The sequence below is a fragment of the Myotis daubentonii genome, chromosome X, assembly GCF_963259705.1.
Source record: "Myotis daubentonii chromosome X, mMyoDau2.1, whole genome shotgun sequence".
NCBI lineage: Eukaryota > Metazoa > Chordata > Mammalia > Chiroptera > Vespertilionidae > Myotis > Myotis daubentonii.
Window position 1 is genome coordinate 20529080 of NC_081861.1, and position 22018 is coordinate 20551097.

The following is a 22018-nucleotide window of genomic DNA, read 5'->3' on the forward strand; positions in this document are numbered from 1 at the left end:
CAGCCCAAGCCTGTTTCTTTCCCTCACAGACTTCCTTCCCCTACTTTTGATCTCTCCAATCAATTCTGCTGTCCCCCAGTCCAGCTTTCCGTCTTCTTTTAAACAGTAGGAGTTTCAAAGAAAACTATAGACCGCTTCTATAGAGTCCTCCCTCCTGGAGGCTGGGGTACAACCTGTGGGGAAGCATGACTCCCAGTCAGCCTGGAAAGATAACGGGTGCATAGGGAGATTTTTTGCAGACAGAAAGCTTGGAGGCCATCTGGAATCTAGTTACAGATGCTTTCAGAATCAGGATGAGGGAGGAAGGGAAAGACCAGGTTATGTCCTCCATGAGGATTTTAATAAATAATTGAAAACAGCAAGTTAAACAAAATATAATCACAGGCAGTAAATCTCTCCAGTCTGCAGAGCTGTAAACCTTTTTCGTTCATCAAAGAGATAAGAAAACCATAAATAACAAGTTCTTTGAAATTTATTACTTTGTTAATTTGCTAAGCAAACAGTTAACTTGAAAAGATTTCTCTCTTGCTTTTTACAAGTAATCTCAGAACTAAGCAATCTTGGAATCTAGACAGCCTTTGTTAAACTTCTTTGGGTTGCAATTTTATATTTTTAAATTAATTCTAGAGTTTCAATATTTTAACCTGATACAACAAAATTATATCTTAGAGTAAAGCAACTAAAAGTTCTCTACTCTCTTCCCCTTAAAGCAGGTTTTTCTCTCATGTGTACACCCAGACAGCACAAAGTAGTTTTCGCTTTACACAGACCAGTTCCAGTCCCCTTCTCTGTAGTAAATTGGCTAGTTCCACACAAACAGACTTTGTCCCGACCCCATGATGATCAGTGACGAGAGACAGACAAGGGAGGGGGTGACCGGTTTTCACAGATCCTTACTCAGATGCCCGCCTGACCGAAGTTGTGGAGCCACACAAAGGAGAGGAGAGGACAGGCCCCCTCCCTCCACACTTACACACTTTCACCAGATATTCATTCAGCAAAGGCATTTAGCTACCACAACATACAGGTTTTTTTCAATTCAATCCAAACCTTAAACTTTTAGCTGGCAAGTCAAGTTTCAGCATTTCTCAATCAGTAACATTTTTAAGAATAAAATTCAAAAATGCAAGACATAAGTTTTTTACCATTTGAATTCAGTAAGCTTCAAGGTCCCAAGTTTCCAGTGGTTCTGGAAAACCACACCTGAGGCTGGCAAGCAGGTTTGGCCCAGCCCTTGACTTCAAAGTGACCATAATGCTTAAAGGAGTAGTTTGAGTCTGTCCCATAATGTCCGTCCAATAAGTCCACAGAAAACAGAAAATAACACACAACCACAGATAAACAAAGGCGCCCAAGAACAGCCTTCCGACCCCGCAGAAGCAAAGCCGAAAACTAGACAATGGCCTTACGCCAGCCAGCAGGAGCAACCCGCCTCGTCCCAGAGTTTTGAGGGGAACCCACCCCCTCGTGAGGGGTTTTCACACCCCTCCAGACAGAGGATCAGAGCATTTTCCAACTCCTCCCGCCCGAGGTTCTCCAATGCGTCCACCTAGACCGTTTCGGGAACTACAGATTTCAGAAGTGAGCTCATACAGGACAGAACACACAGAACACAACAGACAACACACAGACACTTATCGTGGTCAGTCAGACTCTCTGGATTGGGGTCCCTTGTGAGTCTTGGGGGTCCCGCACGAGCCCCCAAATGTTATGCCTAGATTTCAAAATTCCCCAAGACAGACCACTAGGGAGCACCGAGTCCGATGCAAAAGCATAGAATCTTTATTCAAGCCCGGGACTTGGTCCCTCTGCCTCCCCTACCGATGCAGTGATAGGGTGCGAGAGGGCCTCGAGTTCTAAGAGAACAAATAATTTATAGGGCTTGGGGTCGGGGGGTGGGGGCACCTCTGACCACTGATTTGGCCGATTCCGGTTGGTTGAGTGAGGGTCAGGGACTAGTGATGCAAGGTCAGGGTGCAGCTAGGGTCTGGTTACACAAAGACAGGGGGGTGGCTAGCATACTTTTGGCCTTGGGCTAGTTTCCCCCACTTTCCCATTGGCTGAGATAAGGGCAGGTTGAGTAACTGATACATTCTGCGGCTTTTTCTTGGAAGAGGGGTTAGGGATACAGCTATCAGTCCTGTTCTGTCCTTTCACACCTATTGTTCTAAAATATTTTCTAGTGCATAATGACAATCTGAACTAATGAATAGTAAAATGAAACTTTTGCCCTGATAATCAGCTTTAAAAAATATTTCCCTATGGACCTTCTTTCCTACTAATAAAATAACACCTTTCACCCTAGTTGAAAAATGGCACAACGTAAATGAAAATATGGCCTTCAACGGTAGACTCCCATTATATAAGACCTAGTTAGAGAAGGTATAATTATTCCTACTGCTTCTGAATTTAACAGCCAGATTTGACTTGCTCTTAAACCTGAAAGCATGATTGGTTCATCCATGTGAATTTACAGATCATTAATGTCATGGTCCCACCCATTAGGGAATCCATATAAAATATTATTAAAATTACTGAGTCTACACAAAGAAACTGATAAATAATTAGCAGTCATAGCAAAATATTTGAGTGAATTGTTCTATTCAGTGTCTATTTTATTTATTTATTTATTTATTTAATTTTTATATATTTCATTAATTTTTCCCATTTTTTCCTTTATTGTTTAAGATATTCCAAATGTGTCCTTACCCCCCCCCCCCATTGATCCCCCATTCCCGCACTCATGACCTCAACCCCTGGTGTCTTTATCCATTGGTTATGCTTATATGCATGCATACAAGTCCTTTTGTTGATCTCCCCCCCTTACCCCCACCCTCCCCTGCCTTTCCTCTGAGGTTTGAGAATTTGATCAATGCTTTTCTGTCTCTAGATCGATTTTTTTTATTTATTTTTTATTGCTTAAAGTATTACAAAGGGCATTACATATGTATCCATTTTATCCCCCCGCCCTAGACAGTCCCCTAGCCTCCCCTATCACCCAGTGTCTTATGTCCATTGGTTATGCTTATATGCATGCATACAAGTCCTTTAGTTGATCTCTTACCCCCCTACCTCCTGCCCCCCAACCCTCCCCGGCCTTCCCGCTGCAGTTTGACAATCTGTTTGAGGCAGCTCTGCCTCTGTATCTATTATTGTTCAAAAGTTTATAATGGTCTCTATTGACCATGAATGAGTGAGATCATGTGGTATTTTTCCTGTATTGACTGGCTTATTTCACTTAGCATAATGCTCTCCAGTTCCATCCATGCCGTTGCAAATGGTAAGAGTTCCTTCCTTTTTAGAGCAGCATAGTATTCCATCGTGTAGATGTACCACAGTTTTCTAATCCATTCATCTACTGATGGGCACTTAGGCTGTTTCCAGATCTTAGCTATGGTGAATTGTGCTGCTATGAACATAGGGGTGCATATATCCTTTCTGATTGGTGTTTCTGGTTTCTTGGGATATATTCCTAGAAGTGGGATCACAGGGTCAAATGGGAGTTCCATTTTCAGTCTAGATCGATTTTTATTCATCAGTTTATGTTGTTCATTATAATCCACAAATGAATGAGATCATGTGATATTTGTCTTTCTCTGACTGACTTATTTCACTTAGCATAATGCTCTCCAGCTCCATCCATGCTGTTGCAAATAGTAGGAGTTCCTTCCTTTTTATAGCAGCATAGTAGTCCATTGTGTAGATGTGCCAAAGTTTTTCAATCCACTCATCTGCTGATGGGCACTTACACTGATTCCAAATCTTGGTATCTGGTATTGAGATCCCTCCGACTTTGTTCTTCTTTCTCAGGATCGCTGAAGCTATTCAGTATTTATTTATTTATTATTCCAGATGAATTTTTGGAGAGTTCTTTCTAGATCTGTGAAATATGCTGTTGGTATTTTAATGGGGAGTGCATTGAATCTGTAGATTGCTTTGGGTAGTATGGACATTATAATGATGTTGATTCTACCATTCCTTGAACAAGGTATGTTCTTCCACGTTTATGTCTTCCTCTATCTCTTTTTTCAACATCTTGTAGTTTTCTGCGTACAGGTCTTTGACCTCCTTAGTTTAGTTTATTCCTAAGTATTTTAATTTTTTGATGCACTGGTAAATGGGATTGCTTTTTTAGTCTCTATTTCTGTAAGTTCCCTACTGGTGTATAAAAATGTCATAGATTTCTTGGCGTTAATTTTGTATCCTGCTACATTGCCAAATTCATTTACTAAGTTAATAATTTTTTGATGAGTCTTTAGGTTTTTCTAAGTACAGTATCATGTCATCTGCAAATAAGGACAGATTTACTTCTTCTTTCCCATTTTGGATGCCTTTTATTTATTCTTCTTGTCTGATTGCAATGGCTAGTACCTCTAGTACTATGATGAACAGGAGTGGTGAGAGTGGGCATCCCTGCCTTGTTCCTGTTCTTAGGGGAAATAGGTTTAGTTTGTGCCCATTGAGTATGATGTTGGCTGTGGGTTTCTCATATATGGTTTTAATTATGTTGAGGTATGATCCTTCTATTCCCACCTGCTGAGACTTTTTATCAAGAAAGGCTGCTAGATTTTGTCAAATGCATTTTCTGCATCAATTGATATGACTATGTGATTTTTATCTCTCAATTTGTTTATGTGATGTATCACGTTTATTGATTTGTGGATACTGTACCATCCTTGCATCCCCAGGATAAAACATACTTGGTCATGGTGTATGATCTTTCTGATGTACTGCTGGATCCAATTTGCTAGAATTTTGTTGAGGATTTTGGCATCTATGTTCATGAGGAATATTGGCCTGTAATTCTCTTCCTTTGTATTGTCTTTATCTGGTTTTGGTATTAGGGTGATGCTGGCTTCATAGAATGAGCTTAGAAGTGTTCCTTCCTCTTGAATATTTTGGAAAAGTCTGAGGAGAATAGGTTTTAGTTCTTCCTTGAATGTTTGATAAAACTCTCCTGTGAAGCTGTCTAGCCCCGCGCTTTTGTTTGCTGGAAGCTTTTTGATGGCTGCTTCAATTTCTTACATAGTTATCAGCCTATTCTGGTTTTTATATTCTTCCTGATTGAGTTTTGGTAGGTTATATTTTTCTTGGAATATGTCCATTTCCTCCAGGTTGTCTAGTTTGTTGGAATAGAGTTGTTCATAGTATTTTTTAACAATCCTTAGTATTTCTGTGGACTCTGTTGTTATTTTGCTTCTTTCATTTCTGATTTTGTTTATTTGGGTCCTGTCTCTTTACTTTTTGGTGAGCCTGGCTAGAGGTTCATCAAGCTTGTTTATCCTTTCAAAGAACCAGCTCTTGGTTTCAATAATCTTTTGTGGTTTTTTTTTTTTTTGGTCTCTATGTCATTTATTTCTGCTCTGATATTTATTATTTCCTTCCTCCTGGATACTGTGTGCTTTTCTTGTTGCTCTCTTTCTAATTCTTTCAGTTGCCCAGTTAGATAATTTATTACCAGTTTTTCTTGTTTTTTCCTGTAGGCCTGTAGAGCTATGATCTTCTCTCTCAGTACTGCTTTCATTATTGTTATGTTTTCATTGTCATTTGTTTCCAGGATTCTTTTTATTTCTTCTTTGATCTCTTTTGTAACCCAATCATTGTTTAATAGCATGCTATTTAGCCTACAAGTGTTTGATTTTTTTCATTGTTTTTATTGTAGTTGATTTCTTTCATTGTTTTTATTGTAGTTGATTTCTATTTTTATGCCATTGTGATCTGAGAAGATCCTTGTTATGATTTCTCTCCTCTTGAATTTGAAGAGACTTTGCCTATGTCCTAATTTGTGGTCTATCTTTGAAAATGTCCCATGTGCACTGGAGAAGAATGTATATTCTGTAGCTTTGGGGTGAAATGTTCTGAAGATGTCAATTAAGTCCATCTGATCTAGTGAGTCATTTAGGACTGCTGTTTATTTGCTGATTTTTTGTTTAGAGGATTTATCCAGTGCTGTCAGTGGAGTATTAAAGTCCCCTACTATGAATGTAGTGCTATTGATCTCTCCCTTGATATCTTCCAGAAGTTGTTTTATGTATTTGGGTGCTCCTGTATTGGGTGCATATATGTTTCCCAAAGTTATATCTTCTTGTTGAATTGCTCCCTTTAGTATTATGTAGTGGCCTTCCTTATCTCTTGTTATGTCCTTTACTTTGAGGTCTATTTTGTAAGATATAAGTATCGCAACCACAGCTTTTTTCTCATTTCCATTTGCCTTAAATTTTTTTTCCATCTCTTCACTCTTAGTCTGTGTGAATGCTTTGTTCTGAGGTGGATCTCTGGCAGACAGCAAATATATGGTTCATGTTTTCTTATCCATTCAGCTACCCTATGTCTTTTGATTGGAGCATTTAATCCATTTACGTTTAATGTTATTATTGATACGTACTTGTTCATTTTCATTTTTATTCTTAATGTTTGCATTTCTTCTTGCCTTTCTGTTTCTTCTTTATACAGCAGTCCCTTTAGAATTTTTGCATTGCTAGCTTGGTGGTAATAAACTCTCTTAGCCTTTTTTTGTCTGTGAATCTTCTGATTCCACCTTCAATTTTGAATGATAGCCTTGCTGGGTATAGTATTCTTGGATTCAGTCCTTTGCTTTGCATCACTTTGTATATTTCATTCCTTTCCCTTCTGGTCTGGTGTGTTTCTGTTGAGAAATCAGTTGATATTCTAATAAGAGATCCCTTGTAGGTAAATTTCTATCTCTCTCTGGCAGCCTTTAAGAGTCTTACTTTGTCATTGATATTTGCCAATTTAATTATGATGTGTCTTGGTGTTGGTCTTTTGGGTTTCATCTTGTTTGGGACTCTATGTGCTTCTTGGACTTGTGTAGTTTTTTTCTTGCCAATATCAGGAAAGTTTTCTGTCATTATTTCTTCAAACAGGTTTTCTATTACTTGCTTCTCTTCCTCTCCTTCTGGTATCCCCTATTAAGTGAATGTTGTTTTGTTTTGTGTTGTCCCAAAGCTCCCTTAGGCTCTCCTCTTGCTTTTTAAATTTTATTTCCAGTTGCTGCTGTGTTTGTGTCTTTTATCCTACCTTGCCTTGTTATTTGCTGATGCGGTCCTCTGCCTCTTCTAGTCTACTGTTTTAGCCTTCCATTGTGTTCTTTATTGCAGTTATGTTGTTCTTCATTTCCTCTTGGTTCCTTTTCATGTTGATGACATTATCATTCAGCTCCTCATAATTCTCATTGAATTATGTGTATTTGTCATCCACCCATTCGAGCATCCTTATAACCATTACTCTGAATTCTTTCTCTTATATGTTACTAGCCTCAATTTCCTTTAACTCCCTTTCTGGTGATTTCTCTTTTTTTTCCTTTGGGGATTGCCTTTTTTGTCTTCCCATGTTTTGCTGTAACGTTTTAATTGTAGATCCATTTGCTTTGCTACTCAGGTTCTTTTGGGGATGGTGCTACTGGTGTGATCTCTCAAGTCTCTTGGGCTTGGTAACCTAGTGTAGTTCCCTACTTGTGATATTTTGGTTCTCTTGATGTTGGCCTACGAGCTGGAAAGGTGTAACTGCGGTGTCTAGAAGTCAGTAGCCATGGAGGAGGGTGTCCCAATTTTTGCTGTCTTGCACCCTTGGTTTAAATCATACGTGCCCAGCGGGGGGTTCACAGTGGCACCCAGGAACTGTTTGTTGGGGTGGTGGGGCTCAGGAGACCTGCGCTCTGGAAAGGCGTGACTATGGTGTCCAGAGTTCTGTAGTTTTGGGGTGGGAAGATTCAGATCTTGCTGCTGCCACTATGGTTGGATATACGCACCCCCAGTGGCAGCTCACAGGGGTACCCATGGTGTGTTTGCCACTAGGGTGTACTGATGCACTCTGAAGTGCCCTAGCACTGAAGCCACAGGATTGCGGTGTTTGTGGGCAGGTATCCCAGAAGAGGGAATTCAGTGTTTCTACAGCCCAGCAGTGCACCTCTGTTTGTATAAGTACGTGCCAAGCAGGGGCTCACAGCAGCACTCAAGGGCTGCCTACAGAGGGGTGGGCTTGGGAAGCTTGTGCGCTGGAAATGCATGTGCCTGTAGTGTCCAGAGTTCTGCAGCTGTGGGGTGGGAAGACTCAGTTTTTGCTGCTGCACCTGTGTTGGATAGACACACGCTCCCAGTGGCAGTTCACAGGGGCACCCGCGGTGTATTTGTCAGCACGGTGCACTGAAGCCGTGTAATAGAGGCATCTATGGGCAGATAGCCAGGATGAGTGAATTCAGAATTTCTATTGCCGGGGGAGTGCATCCCTGTTTGTCCAAGATGGCATCCAGCCAGGGTTCACAGAGGCTCCCCAGAGTGCCCTGTGGATAGGTAGACTCAGGGGGCCTGCTCTATGGAAATGTGCGACTGTGGCAGTGCCTTTGCCCATTCACAGCTCTGACGCACTCTGAGGGGCCCTGGCGCTGAAGTTGTGCAGCTGGATTGTCTGTGGGTAGCTATTCAGGAAGAGGGAATTCAGAATTTCTACTGTGGGGCAGCGCGCCTGTGTCTGTACAAAATCAAACCCAGTGGGGGCTCACATAGCTCCCAAAAGCTGCCTATGGAGTGGTGTGCCCTGGAAGTCTGCTCACTGGAAATGTGTAAATGTGGTGTCCAGAGGTCTGCTGCTGGGGAGGGGGGAAGTCACACATACTGCTGCAGGAACGGTGCACCTTTGGAGGTGGAGGTCTCAGGGTCCATGGTTCTGCAGGTGGGGTAGCAGGATTTTGGCTGGAGTGGCTACTGGGTCGTGGGCAGTGTCCAAGGCCTGTTTGGGTGGTGGTGCTGATGAGTTCCTAGAAGTGGCCGCTTTCCTCTTTAAGATAACGTGGGCTCCGTGCCTGAGTCCCGCAGTCTGAGGAGTGCCCACAGCAGTGGTAGTCTCTCCCTGTCTAAGAGAGCTTGGTCTGCCAGCCCCTGCTGTTGCTGCAGGATTTAACTGTCCCTCAATAACTCACACACACACACACCACACACAACCACACACTCTCCTTTCATCCCCTCACTTACCACATCCTCTCGCTCCCGTCCCTCATGCCAGCCACCTTCTTTTTCTCCTTCAGTGTCTATTTCAACAGACTGTAGCTACAGTTAAACTTCACCTTTAAGGACATAATGCACCTTTACCTGGGTACTCACAGGATACCTCTCCAGTCCTGTTATCTCTCATTATCTTTGCAGACAGTATCTTCACCACATCTAGCTTTGCAAATTAGTCAGTTTAGCAAATTAACATAGAATGTCAGGAGGCTTCCTTAAAATAGTCCTCAATCATTTTTCTCAAACTGGACCTATTTGTGAATCTCAGATTGAATCATATGTTTCAGTTCCAAAATAAGATGTGACTGACACTGTGTTTAACTTGTGAACATTCATCGTGTCTTAAGCAGTTGTTGGTCCCCTTTCTATATAAAGTATGGTTGGATAGCCTGTTCAATATACAAGTCCATGGGGTATTCACTCATGGAGGAAGAGTAATTATTATGAGAGATGCTGATGTCACACACCTGAAAGCAGAAGATTCACCAGGAACTTGAAAAATGCTTCTGCTGCTGCTGCCCAAGTCTCTCTCTCTCTCTCTCTCTCTCTCTCTCTCTCTCTCTCTCTCTCTCTCTTTCACACACACACACACACACACACACACACACACACACACACACCCCATAGGATCTTGATCCTCAGGGTTCTAGACTGAAACATTGATGACATCCATGTGATAAAGCCAATAGATGAATTCAGCCACTGTCATGGATATTCCATAACCCTGATGGTACTGACTTGATTTGATGTTCTCCAGAAGAAAAAAAATGAATAAATAGGAGGATGGGAGTGGAGAAAAATCAGTGAAGTATATCCAGTAATAATACACACCCCACATGCAACCTGGGAAGGTTTCCTGGAAGGGCCAAGTGTTGGAGGGAAGTGTGATAATTCATGTCTTTATTGAAACATAAAAATGGGTAATGGGTATTTAGTTCTGTGGGGTTTTAGGTAAGACATCCAAAATATGAGACAATGTGCTGCATTATTTACAATAGCCAAGGTAAATAATGTAAATATTCATCAATAGATGAAACTATCAAGAAGATATTATGCACACACACAAAAAAAACCCAAGCACCTATATTGCATTATATCATTTATATGTGAAATATTAAAAATGGAAACAGTCAAACTCATTCCAACACAGGGTAGAAAAGTGTTTTTCAGGGACTCAGGGGTAGAGGAAATAGAGTTTGGTAAAATGGTATAAACCTTCAACTATAACATCAATAATATCTGAGGATTTAATGTAAAAAACAAGCAAACAAACCAAAAGTTTAAGGTCCTCTAAAACTAAAAATCTAGAAAACCATACAGCCTCGAGGATCCCAATGAGGCATACCATGATGACTAAAATTTAGTATGGTATTCTGGATGGCATCCTACGGTGGAAAAAACACATTAAGTAAAAACTAAGCAAATATTAATAAAATAAAGACTTCATACAGTAGAACCTCACTTCTTGAATTTAATTTGTTTCAGAAGGCTGTTTGAGAAGTGATTTATTCAAAAAACAAATCAGCCTTAATCAGTTTGTCTTAGTCGATAGAGCATCAGCCTGTGGACTGAAGGCTCCCAGGTTCTATTCTGGTCAAAGGCACATGCCTGGGTTGTGGTCTCAATCCCCAGTATGGTGCATGCAAGAGGCAGCCAATCAATTATTCTCAAGCATCACTGATGTTTCTAACTCTCCCTCTGACTTCCTCTTTTGAAATCAATCTATACTAATAAAAGACTGATATACTAATTAGCCCGGGAGACCTTCTGGAGACCTTCCCAACAAAGCTGGGGACTTGGCTGGCCTGCAAAATGCCCCCAGGCCCTTGCCCAGGTCGCCCCACTGCCTGGCCCTGGCCGCCCCGCCCCCAGCAGGGCCCCATACTGCATCAGAGGGCTGGCTGTCTTGCAAACTGCCCCAGGCCCCTCACCCACGCCAACCGCTCCCCAGCGGGGAACCCCACCCTGATGGGGGCATAGCCAGCCTGCAAATGGCCCTCAGTCCCTTGCTCAAGCCAGCCCTGACCCCAGCAGAGATCCCTCCATCCCAATGGGGTCATGGCTGGCATGCAAACCACCCCAGGCCCCACACCCAGGCTGTCCCCACCCCTCAAGGGGACCCCCACCCTGATCCGGGACCCTCTTCAGGGCAGACCAGCTGGCCCCCACCCATGCACCAGACCTCTATCTATATTAATAAAAGGATAATATGCTAATTAGACCAGACGTCCTTCCGGACAAAGTCATGGTGGTGGGGCCAAGGCAGAGGCAGTTAGGGGTGATCAGGCCAGTAGGGGAGAGTAGTTAGGGGGATAAGGCCAGCAGGGGAGAGCAATTAGGGGGATCAGACCTGCAGGGCAGATCAAATAAGGGGATCAGGCTGGCAGGCAGGTGCACAGATAGAAGCAAGGGGTACTGGATTGCGCGAGAGATGTCAGACTTCCCTCGAGAAGTCCCAGATTAGAAAGTGTGCAGGCCGGGCTGAGGGATACCCCTGCTGCATGCATGAATTTCATGCACTGGGCCTCTAGTAGAAATATAAAAAAGGAAAGCCAAATAATTTTTCCCATTAAACATATATGTAAATTGAATGAATCCATCCCAGACACACAAAAGATTCCCTGTTTTAACTTTCTTTTAAAAAAGTACCTAGCTAATGTACTGTTTAATTTAAAAAAAAAAAAACCACTTGTTTTCTTAAATTTATGAAACCACCCCCTGTTAGCCTTAAATGAATCACATCCAGCACTCCATTCAGGCATATCCTTCAGGAGGTCAGAAGGCACCATCTTCACCTTTCCTCAAATCATTGCCTCACAAATGCTATCACTGGCTAACTACTTTACTTTTTATTGTTAAATGCATTAAAAACCATAGTACATATGTCTCCTTTTTCTACCACTGACCTCCCCCGGCCTCCCCTATACCTTGGAACATACCCAGACCCCCGCAATGTGTGCGTGTGTCCATTGGTTATCTTTATATGCATACATACAAGCCCTTTGATTAATCTCTTTCATTTATCCAAATCAACAACAATTTTTCTACCTCCTCAGTTGCCTGTGACTGTTTTGTGAGCTCCTACACAGCCGTGGATAGATTATCATCCTTGATGGCTACTTATGTTTTAAAATTATGCTAATCATAGATTTTGCCAGAAACTAAGATATTCTCTCCTTTTTTGTTGCATGAGGGAGGCTTTGTGTCATGCAGAGGTATCAGCATGAAAGGGTTTAAGGTCAAGAACTGAAATTTTGTTCAAAAACTGGTACAGTTTTTCCTTGAACCAGTTGGTCTACAACCAAACTGATATTGGACAGGTTGTAGAACTGAGGTTTGACTTTAACTGTTTCACTGATGATTCATTACATGTAAAAATTGCACCATAACAAAGTAAAATATTAATAATAAGGGAAACTAGGTATGGGGGTTATGGGTATAATCTTCACAATTTTATGGAAAATATAAAACTATTATAAAAAAAACACCCATTAAAACAACACACAAAATATTAGGTAATGATAATATCTAGTGGATAATAGAATTGACCACTGCATGGCTGGGGGATTGGAGGGGGAGGTAATAGGAAATGGATAGAGGAAACAGCACCTCCAGACCATATTCTGCACAATAATTGAAGTATAGGAAATGAGGAGTGAGAGCTCAGTTTGGAAAAAATTTTAGAAGGCATTGAGGAAGCTCCCCTTTATCCCATGAGAGCATCTGAGTCTTCTGTGTCCTCTACCAGCTCCCCCTCCTGGATGGTTAAGCTGAGCCTTTGTGATGTCAAGCCACACCATGGTGACCACTGACTGCTGGCCAATCAGAGCTCAAGGGTGTGGCTCCTCATTGTCCTGCAGAGTATATATAGAGGCCAGGATCCTTGGAGGAGCGTCTGTTGCTACAACAAAGCTAAAGCTACTAAGAAAATACTGTGGCTTAGTTTAGATAAGGAATCAGACTCCAATCTCGAGGATGGACCAAGAAGCTTCAAGTTCTAAAGTGAATGGGAAGTCCGTTTCGCAAGTCGATGCCAAAGATAAGAATAAGGTCAGACTACCCTATTCATATGCCTCCTCTTCTTCCCCAATAATTACTCACCCAAGACCCCGGCCTTGCTCTTTTTGTCACAGACACTTCCTCAATCAATCCATTGGCATTCTATTACCTGCCCCTTTCCCAACCATTGTCCAATTTCTTCCCCCAAACCAACAATGTCTTTCTGTGTTTCCCAACTAGACAACGAAAGTAAAGGCAAAGGGAAATTCGTTCCTTAAGCAGTGTGACGAAAAAAATGAAAAAGACAGAAAGAATCAGATAATTGCGTTTTACACCAGAATGGGTAAAAAACCTCCCGTAAGCAAGCCAACTAACGAAGGAGAAGAAGTGCTGGCTTGTTCTTCTACCACAAGTGATGCCCAAGTCCTCCCAGAAGAAGACCCTTAAGTGTGGGCAGCCTCTCTACAAAAAAATGCTTACGAAATGGGCATTATGTAGAGATCAGTATATAAATTGTGTCCTTGAATAAACACTACCATGTGTATAAAGGAAATGTGCTTGTATTTTTCTGTGTTCTCTGTTGATGGGGAGGGAATAACGGACATGGAAGGTATGGGAGGAGGGAGGGGTGTTGAATTCTACAATTTGGGCACCAGACCAGCCAGTCTATAGTAAGCCAGAAACCAAGAATAAGGACTAGGTGAAGACCAAAGATGACTTTTTTCCTTATCACTTAACATCCTATCTAATAATAGACAAACATGGTAAATAACTGTACCTCCGACACACTTCCCATTGGCTAATCAGGGTGATATGCAAATTAACTGCCAACCAAGATGGCGGCCGGCACCCAGGCAGCTGAAGTGAATAGGAGGCTTGCTTGCTCTACTGATGGAGGAAGCCAAGGTTCCCCACCTGCCACTGCTGGGTTCTGAGCTTGCACTCTAAGAAACAATGTTGCAAATATAGAAGCTAAGCAAGCCCCATGCTTTCAGCCAGCCTGCTGAGCTGGAGTTGCAACAGAGTTTCAATTATAGAACCCAAACAAACCTAGATCCCTGCTTTTAGCAGCCGAGATCTCAGAGCTCGTGCCGAGCCTCAGAGCTAAAGCTGGCTCTCAGTTCCAGTGACAGCCATAGAAGGTAAATAAAACCCAGAATTAAAAAAAAGAAAAAAAGGAGAGGTTGGGAGCTTCAGTCATCCACCAGCCTGAAAACGGCCCTCAGCCCCTCACCCAGACTGGCCAGGCACCCCAGTGGGGACCCCCACCCTGAAGGGGGTGTGACCAGCTGCAAACAGCCATCATCCCCTCTTCGAGGCTGGCCAGGCACCCCAGTGGGGACCCCCACCCTGAAGGGGGTGTGACCAGCTGCAAACAGCCATCATGCCCTCATCCAGGCTGGCCAGGCACCCAAGCGGGACCCCCACCCTGATCCAGGACACGCTTCAGGGCAAACCAGCCGGTTCCCACCTGTGCACCAGGCCTCTATCCAATATAGTAAAAGGGTAATATGCCTCCCAGCACCGAGATAAGCAGAGCCGCGAGGCCTCCCGAACCCGGGATCAGCAGAGCCGTGAGGCCTCACAGCCTGAGATCAGCGGAGCCACGAGGCCACCTGGCACTGGTATCAGCGGAGCTGTGAGGCCTCCTGGCACCACGATAAGCAGAGCCACGAGGCCTCCTGGCACCGGGATCAGCAGAGCAGCGAGGCCTCTGCCACTGTGTCAAGTGGAGTCGCGAGGCCTCCCAGCACCGGGATCAGCTGAGCAGCGAGGCCTCCTAGCACTGGGATCAGCTGAGCAGCGAGGCCTCACTGCCCAGGTGTCAAGCAGAGCCGTGATGCCTCCCAGCACTGGGATCAGCGGAGCCATGAGGCCTCCTGGCCTTTGGAGAAGTGTGACAGGGAGCAGTGCCCAAACACCCTGATTGCCCTGTGTCTCTGTGTATGACAGGGGATGGGGCCACAACCTCCCTATCCACCCTACTCTGTTTGTGATAGGGGAAGGCGCCCCAACTCCCCAATCGGCCCTGATCTGAGCCCGATCAGGGGCTGCACATAGGGATTGGGCCTGCCCTCTGCCACGGGGGAGCAGGCCTAAGCCAGCAGGTCGTTATCTCCTGAGGGGTCCCAGACTGTGAGAAGGCACAAGTGGGGCTGAGTGGGGCTGAGGGACAACACCCCCCCACCAGTGCACAAATTTTTGTGCACTAGGCCTCTAGTGTAGATAATACTGGGGAGGAGTTGGTGATTTTGCTTGTGTTTTGCACTTGGGGTGGGTGCGTGCTCTGGAGATGAATTTCAGAGGGTTGTGTTCGGGTTGGCAGTGTGTAATAATAAATCTGATTCCATATTAGATCTTGGACTTTTGAGAGCTTTAAGCCTGATTCCTTTCTCTTAACCATCAGGCCACCTTAGGATGTGCAGATAAAATGGAAACAAATATGCCTCAATTTAATCATTAAATCTATTTTGTTGTCTATATTTCCTATAGCCAAACCACTCATTGTCCGAAAATATTTTCTACTACATAATGACAATTTGGCACAATGAGTAATATCTACACTAATAAAAGAGAAAAATGGTAATTGGCGTACGACGATACCCTTTTCATTGGCTAATCAGGGCTATATGCAAATTAACTGCCAACTATGATTGGCAGTTAACTGCCAACTAAGATTGGCAGTTAACTGCCAACAAGATGGCGGTTAATTTGCATATGTAGGCACAATGCAGGGAGGCGAAAGGGAAAGCAGAAAGAAGCCCCCTGCCACTGACAGTGATCGGAAACCCAGGGGGGAGCTAAGAGCTGGGGAGCAGGGCAAAACCTCCCTGGGGCCGCCTTTGCCCTGCCTCCCAGCCATGATCGGAGAATCAGGCGCCTTTGCCGCCCTGGCCAGTGATAGCAGGAAGTAGGGGTGGAGCCAGCGATGGGAGCTGGGCACGGTCGAAGCTGGCAGTCCCGGGAGCCAGGGGTCCCTTGCCTGGGCCTAAAGCAGAGCCCATGGTCACGGTGCCGCTGCAGCTGCGGGTCCCCGCTGCCCGGGCTGGACGCCAAGACCAGAGGCGTTAGGCCTGGGCAGGGGCGGAGCCTGCAACCGCTGGGAGCTGGGGGTCCCCTGTCCAGGCCTGACACCTCTGCTGGAGGCCTCAGGCCTGGTCAAGGGGCTGATCCAGTGATTGGTGATCGGAGGGTGATGAGGGTCAACTCCTCTGGCTGAGGCATCAGGCCTGGGCGGGGGGCTGAGCCGGGGATTGGGGGGATATGATGGTCCCATTGCCCAGGCCTGAAGCCTGGGTCAGAGGCGTCAGGCTTGGGCAGGGGGTGGAGCAAGCGATCAGAGGGAGATGGGAGTCCCCTGCCCAGGCATGATTCCTGGGCCAGAGGCCTCAGGCCTGGGCGGGGGCCAGAGCCAGTGATCGGGGGGAGATGGGGGTCCCCTGTCCAAGCCTGACACCTCTGGCAGAGGCGTCAGGCCTGGGCAAGGGGCCGATCAGGTGATCAGAGGGTGATGGGGGTCTACGCCTCTGGCTGAGGCATCAGGCCTGGGCTGGGGGCAGAACCAGTGATGGGGGGAAATGAGGGTCCCCTGCCTAGGCCTGACACCTCTGTCAGAGGCGTCAGGCCTGGGCAAGGGGCCAATCCTGCGATTGGAGGGTGATGGGGGTCAACGCCTGATTGCTCCCAGTATGTGAGAGGGGGCAGGCTGGACTGAGGGACACTCCCCCCCGCACACACACACCCAGTGCACGAATTTCGTGCACCGGGCCCCTAGTATATATATATATACACACTAGAGGCAAGGTGAACAAAAATTTGTGCAATTGGGAGGGTTCCTCAGCCCAACCTGTGCCCTCTCGCAGTCTGGAACCCCTCGGGGAATGACCACCTGCTGGCTTAGGCCCGCTCCCTGGGGGATTGGGCCTAAGCTGGCAGTAAGACATCCCTCTGGCAGCCTGGGAGCCCTCGGGGGATGTCCACTTGCCAGGGGTGAGCAGGCCTAGCTGTAGTCGCATAACCTTTGTGCTGCTGAGGAGGCGGGAGAGACTCCCACCACCACCGCTGTACTGCCAGCCATCAGCCTGGCTTGTGGCTGAGCTTAGAGCCTCCTGTGGGAACACACTGACCACCAGGGGGAAGCTGCTGCATTGAGCGTCTGCCCCTTGGTGGTCAGTGTGTGTCATAGTGACCAGTGATTCCCAGTCGCTCTGCTGTTGGGGTCAATTTGCATATTAGCCTTTTATTATATAGGATAGAGGCCTGATGCATGTATGGGGGCTGGCTAGTTTGCCTTGAAGGCTGTCCCGGATCAGGGTGGGTGGTCCTCCTGGGGTGCCTGGCCAGCTGGGTGAGTGGCTGATGGCTGTTTGTAGGCTGGCGGCAGCCCCTCCTGGATGGGAGTCCCCACTGGGGTGCATGTCCAACCTGGGTGAGGGGCTGATGGCTCTTTGCAGGCTGGCAAAACTCCCCTCCGGGAAACCTCACCCTGGAGGGTGTGGCCAGCTTGGGTGATGGGCTGATGGTTGTCTTCAGGCTGGCCACAGCACCTTCAGGATGGGGGTCTCCCCTGGGGTGCCTGGCGAGCCTGGGTGGTGGGCTGATGGCTCTTTGCTGTCTGGCCACAGCATCTTTAGTGTAGGGGTCCCCCCTGGGGTTGCCTGGCCAGTCTGGATGAGGGGCTTATGGCTGTTTTCATGCTGGCCAATCCCTCAAGCTGGGATCCTCACCCTTGAGGGTGTGGCCATCCTGGTTGAGGGGCTGATGGGTGTTTGCAAGCTGGCCAAGACCCCCAGCAGGGACCCTCACCCCATAGAGTGTGGCCATCCTGGGTGAGGGGCTGATGGCTGTTCCTAGGATGGTCACAGCCCCCAGCCACCCAAGCTCCCAGTGGAGGCTGACTGTAAACAGGTAACTGGGATTTATTTATCTATTACAATTGACACTTTATTGCCTTTTGCAGAAGCCACAGCTGGCGGGAGCTGGCAGGAAGCTTGGCTTCCTCCATCGAAGGGGCAACCAAGCCTTCAGCTTGCTCCAGCTCCATGGCTGCCAGAAAACATCTTGAATGGGTTAATTTGCATATAGTGGCTCTGATTGGCTGATGGGAATGGCTTGAGCATAGCAAAGTTACAGTCCATTAGCATCTTTGTCTTTTATTAGTATATATATATTAGAGGCCTGGTGCACAAAAATTTGTGCACTCGGGGGGGCGGGGGCATCCCTCAGCCTGGCCTGTGCCCTCTCACAGTCTGGGACCCCTTGGGAGATAACAACCTGCTGGCTTAGGCCTGCTCCCAGGTGGCAGAGGGCAGGCCCAATCCCTAGGTGCAGCCTCTGGTCGGGCTCAGAGCAGGGCTGATTGGGGAGTTGGGGCGCCGCCCCCTGTCATGCACAGAGCAGGGCGGATTGGGAGGTTGTGATGCCACCCTCAGTCTCACTCAGGGTAGGGCCGATTGGGGGGTTAGGGCACCGCCCCCTGTCACACTCAAGGCAGAGTTGATGGGGAGGTTGTGGTGCCACCCCCTCTCACGCACAGTGCAGGGCCGATCAGGGGGTTGGGGAACTGCCCCCTGTCATGCACAGAGCAGGGCCCATCAGGGGGTTGGGGAGCTCCCCCCTGTCACTCACAGAGTAGGGCTGATAGGGGAGTTGGCACCCCACTCCCTGTCACATACAGAGCAGGGCGGATCAGGGGGTTGGGGCGCTGCAACTGTCACACTCAGGGCAGGGCCGATGGGGAGGTTATGGCTCTACCCCATCATACACAGAGCAGGGACCGTGGAGGGGAGGGGGTTGGGGCGCCGCCCTCTATCACCCACAGAGCAGGGCTGATCAGGGGGTTGGGGCGCCTTCCCCTGTCATGAAAAGAGCAGGACGGATAGGGAGGTTGTGGTCCCATGCCTGTCATACACAGAGCCGCAGGGCGATCAGGGGATTTGGGCGCTGCCCCCTGTCACACTGATCCCAGTGCCAGGAGGCCTTCTGGTTCCGCAGATCCCGCTACTGGGAGGCATATTACTCTTTTAATATATAGGATAGAGCCCTGGTGCATGGGTGGGGTCTGCTGGTTTGCCCTGAAGGTTGTCCTGGATCAGGGTGGGGGTCCCCACTGGGGTGCCTGGCCAGCCTGGGTGAGGGGATGATGGGTCTTTGCAGCTGCTCACACACCCTTCAGGGTGGGGGTCCCCACTGGGGTTCCTGGCCAGTCTGGGTGAGGGGCTGAGGGCTGTTTTCAGGCTGGGACTGAAGCTCCCAACTGCTCCTTTTTTTTTTTTATTCTGGGCCAGCTTTAGATCTGAGGCTCCAGCTCTTAGGCCTCCGCTCCTGAAAGCAGGTATCTGGTTTGTTTAGGTTCTCAAAACTCTGTATCAACTCCAGCTCTGAGATCCCAGCCGGCTGAAAGCTGGTTTCTGGAGTTTTGTTTAGCGTCTGTATTTGTTACAATGTTTGAAACTGCAGGCTCAGAGGACTGCAGCTGCCTGTGGGGAATGTTGGTGTCCTCCATCACTGAAGCAAGCAAGCCTCATGTTAGTTTCAAGCTGCCTGGCTGCAGGCCGCAATCTTGGCTGACAGTAAATTTGCATATTGCCCTGATTAGCCAATGGGGAAGGGTAGCGGTCGTACGCCAATTACCATGTTTCTCTTTTCTTAGTGTGTGTATATATATATATATATTTGCACTTATCATCAGCTTGAAAATGTTTCCTTGTGAACCTTATATGCAGTCAAAAATGACACAAATATTCCTCAATTTAATCATTAGAACTATTGCTTTACCTGCATTTCCTATAGCCTAACCACTCATTGTCCTAAAACATTTTCTAGTGCAGAATGACAATTTGGCACAATGAAATATATATATTTCCACTTATCATCAGCTTGAGAATTTGTTTCTCTTTAAATCTTCTTCACAACTTATAAAGTAACAACTTTCACACTAGTTGAAAAAGGGCCTAACGTAAATGAAAATATGGACTTCATGGGTATACTCCCATTATATAAGACCTATTTGGAGAAGGGATAATCACCCCTACTGCTTTTGAATTTATCAGCTAGATTTGACTTGCTCTTAAACCTGAAAAACATGATTGGTTCCTCAGTGTCTATTTCCATATCATTCCTGTCAAGGTCCTACCCATTTGGGATCCATAAATAGATGGAGAGGAGTGCAGGAAATCAGTGAAGTATATCCAGTAATGATACATACCCCACATGCAACCTGGGAAGATTTCCTGGAAGAGCCAAGTGTTGTAGGGAAGTGTGAGAATTCAGTTCTTTACTGTAACATAAAAATGGGTATTTAGTTCTGTGGGGTTTTGGGTAAGACATCCAAAATACTAGGTAATATGCTGCATTTCTCACAATAGCCAAAGTAAGTTATGTAAGTGTTCCCCAATAGGTGAATAGATAAAGAAGATGTTATGCATGCACACATACACGGCCGCCACACTGCATCAAAGTATTTATGTGGAATTTTAAAAACAGACAAATTCAAACACACTGCAACACAGAGTAGTAAAGTGTTTGCCAGCGGCTGTGGGGTGGAAGAAATAGGAAGAGTTTGGTAAAGCTTGCAAACATTCAACAGTAATATCAATAATATCTGAAGATTTAATATAAAAAATCAATCAAAAGATTAAGGTTCTCTTACACAAGAAATCTTGAAAACTCTACAGCCATGAGAATCTCAATTGCGCATGACAAATGACTAAATTTTCATACAGTATCCTGGATGGGATCCTGGGTCAGAAAAAGCACATTCAATAAAAACTAAGGAAATCTTAATAAAATAAAGACTTCAATAGAGTAGAACCTCACTTCTTGAACTTAATTGCTTCAGAAGGCTGTTTGAGAAGTGATTTGTTCAAAACTCAAATCAGCCCTACCCAGTTTTTCTCAGTGGATAGAGCAGTAGCCTGTGGACTGAAGGTTCCTGGGTTCTATTCTGGTCAAAAGCCCATGTCTGGGTAGTGGTCTCAATCCCCATGGGAGGCGTGAAAGAGACAGCCTATCAATTATTCTCTAACATCACTGATGTTTCTATCTCTCTCCCTCTGCCTTCCTCTTTTGAATTCAACAGAAATATAAAGAAAGAAAACCAAATAATTTTTCCCATTAGATGTATATGTAAATCGAATGACTAATGCCAGACATACATAGATTCCCTGTTTTAACAATCATATATACAGTATATGTCTAAAGGCCTGTTTAATCTAAAAGGAAACACTTGTTTTCTTACATTTATGGAACCACCCTGAGCTAGACTTCCATGAATCACATTCCACACCCCTTTCACGGGTATCCTTCAAGAGGACCAGATGCAGCATCTTGGATTTTTCACATATCATTGCCTCCCACATGCTATCACTGAATGTCCACTTTTCATTTATCCAAATCAACAACAATTTTTCTACCTCTTCAATTGTCTGTGATCATTTCTTTGTGAGCACTGTGATCATGTTCATACCCTTACCAACATTGGTGCTCTTGATGGCCCCTTTATGTTTTAAAATTGTGCTAATCAGATTTGGCAGCATGAAAAAATTCTCTCCTTTCTGTGTTGCATGAGTGGTGCTTTTTGTCATGCAGCGGGAAAAGCATGAAAGGGTTGTGAGGTAGAATACTGAAGTTTTATTCCACAACTGGTACAGTTTTTGTTTGAACAACTTGGTCTAGAACCTAATTGTCTGATATTGGAGATATTAGAGAACCTCAGTTCTCTAATTGATTGTAACTGTTTTACTGACGGTGCATTACATGCTACAATTGCACCATAACACTGTAAGATATTAATAATAAGGGAAATTGTGTATGGGGTATATGGGTATAAACGTCACAATTTCACTGTAAATCTAAAACTATTCTAAAATGATAATATCTGGGGGATAATAGAATGGACCACTGAATGGCTGGGGGTGGGGATATATGAAATGGCTAGAGGAAACACCACTTCCTGGCCATATTTGGGACAATAATTGAACTAGAGGAAATAAGGAGTGAGA

The 22018-nt window shown here is 45.5% G+C and overlaps 1 protein-coding gene across 1 annotated transcript in view; it reads left to right on the forward strand.

Moving 5' to 3' along the window:
* LOC132223414 (uncharacterized) overlaps positions 1-22018 on the forward strand; it is a gene marked incomplete at its 3' end in the record, with an annotated part of 270575 nt that overhangs the window by 188615 nt on the left and 59942 nt on the right.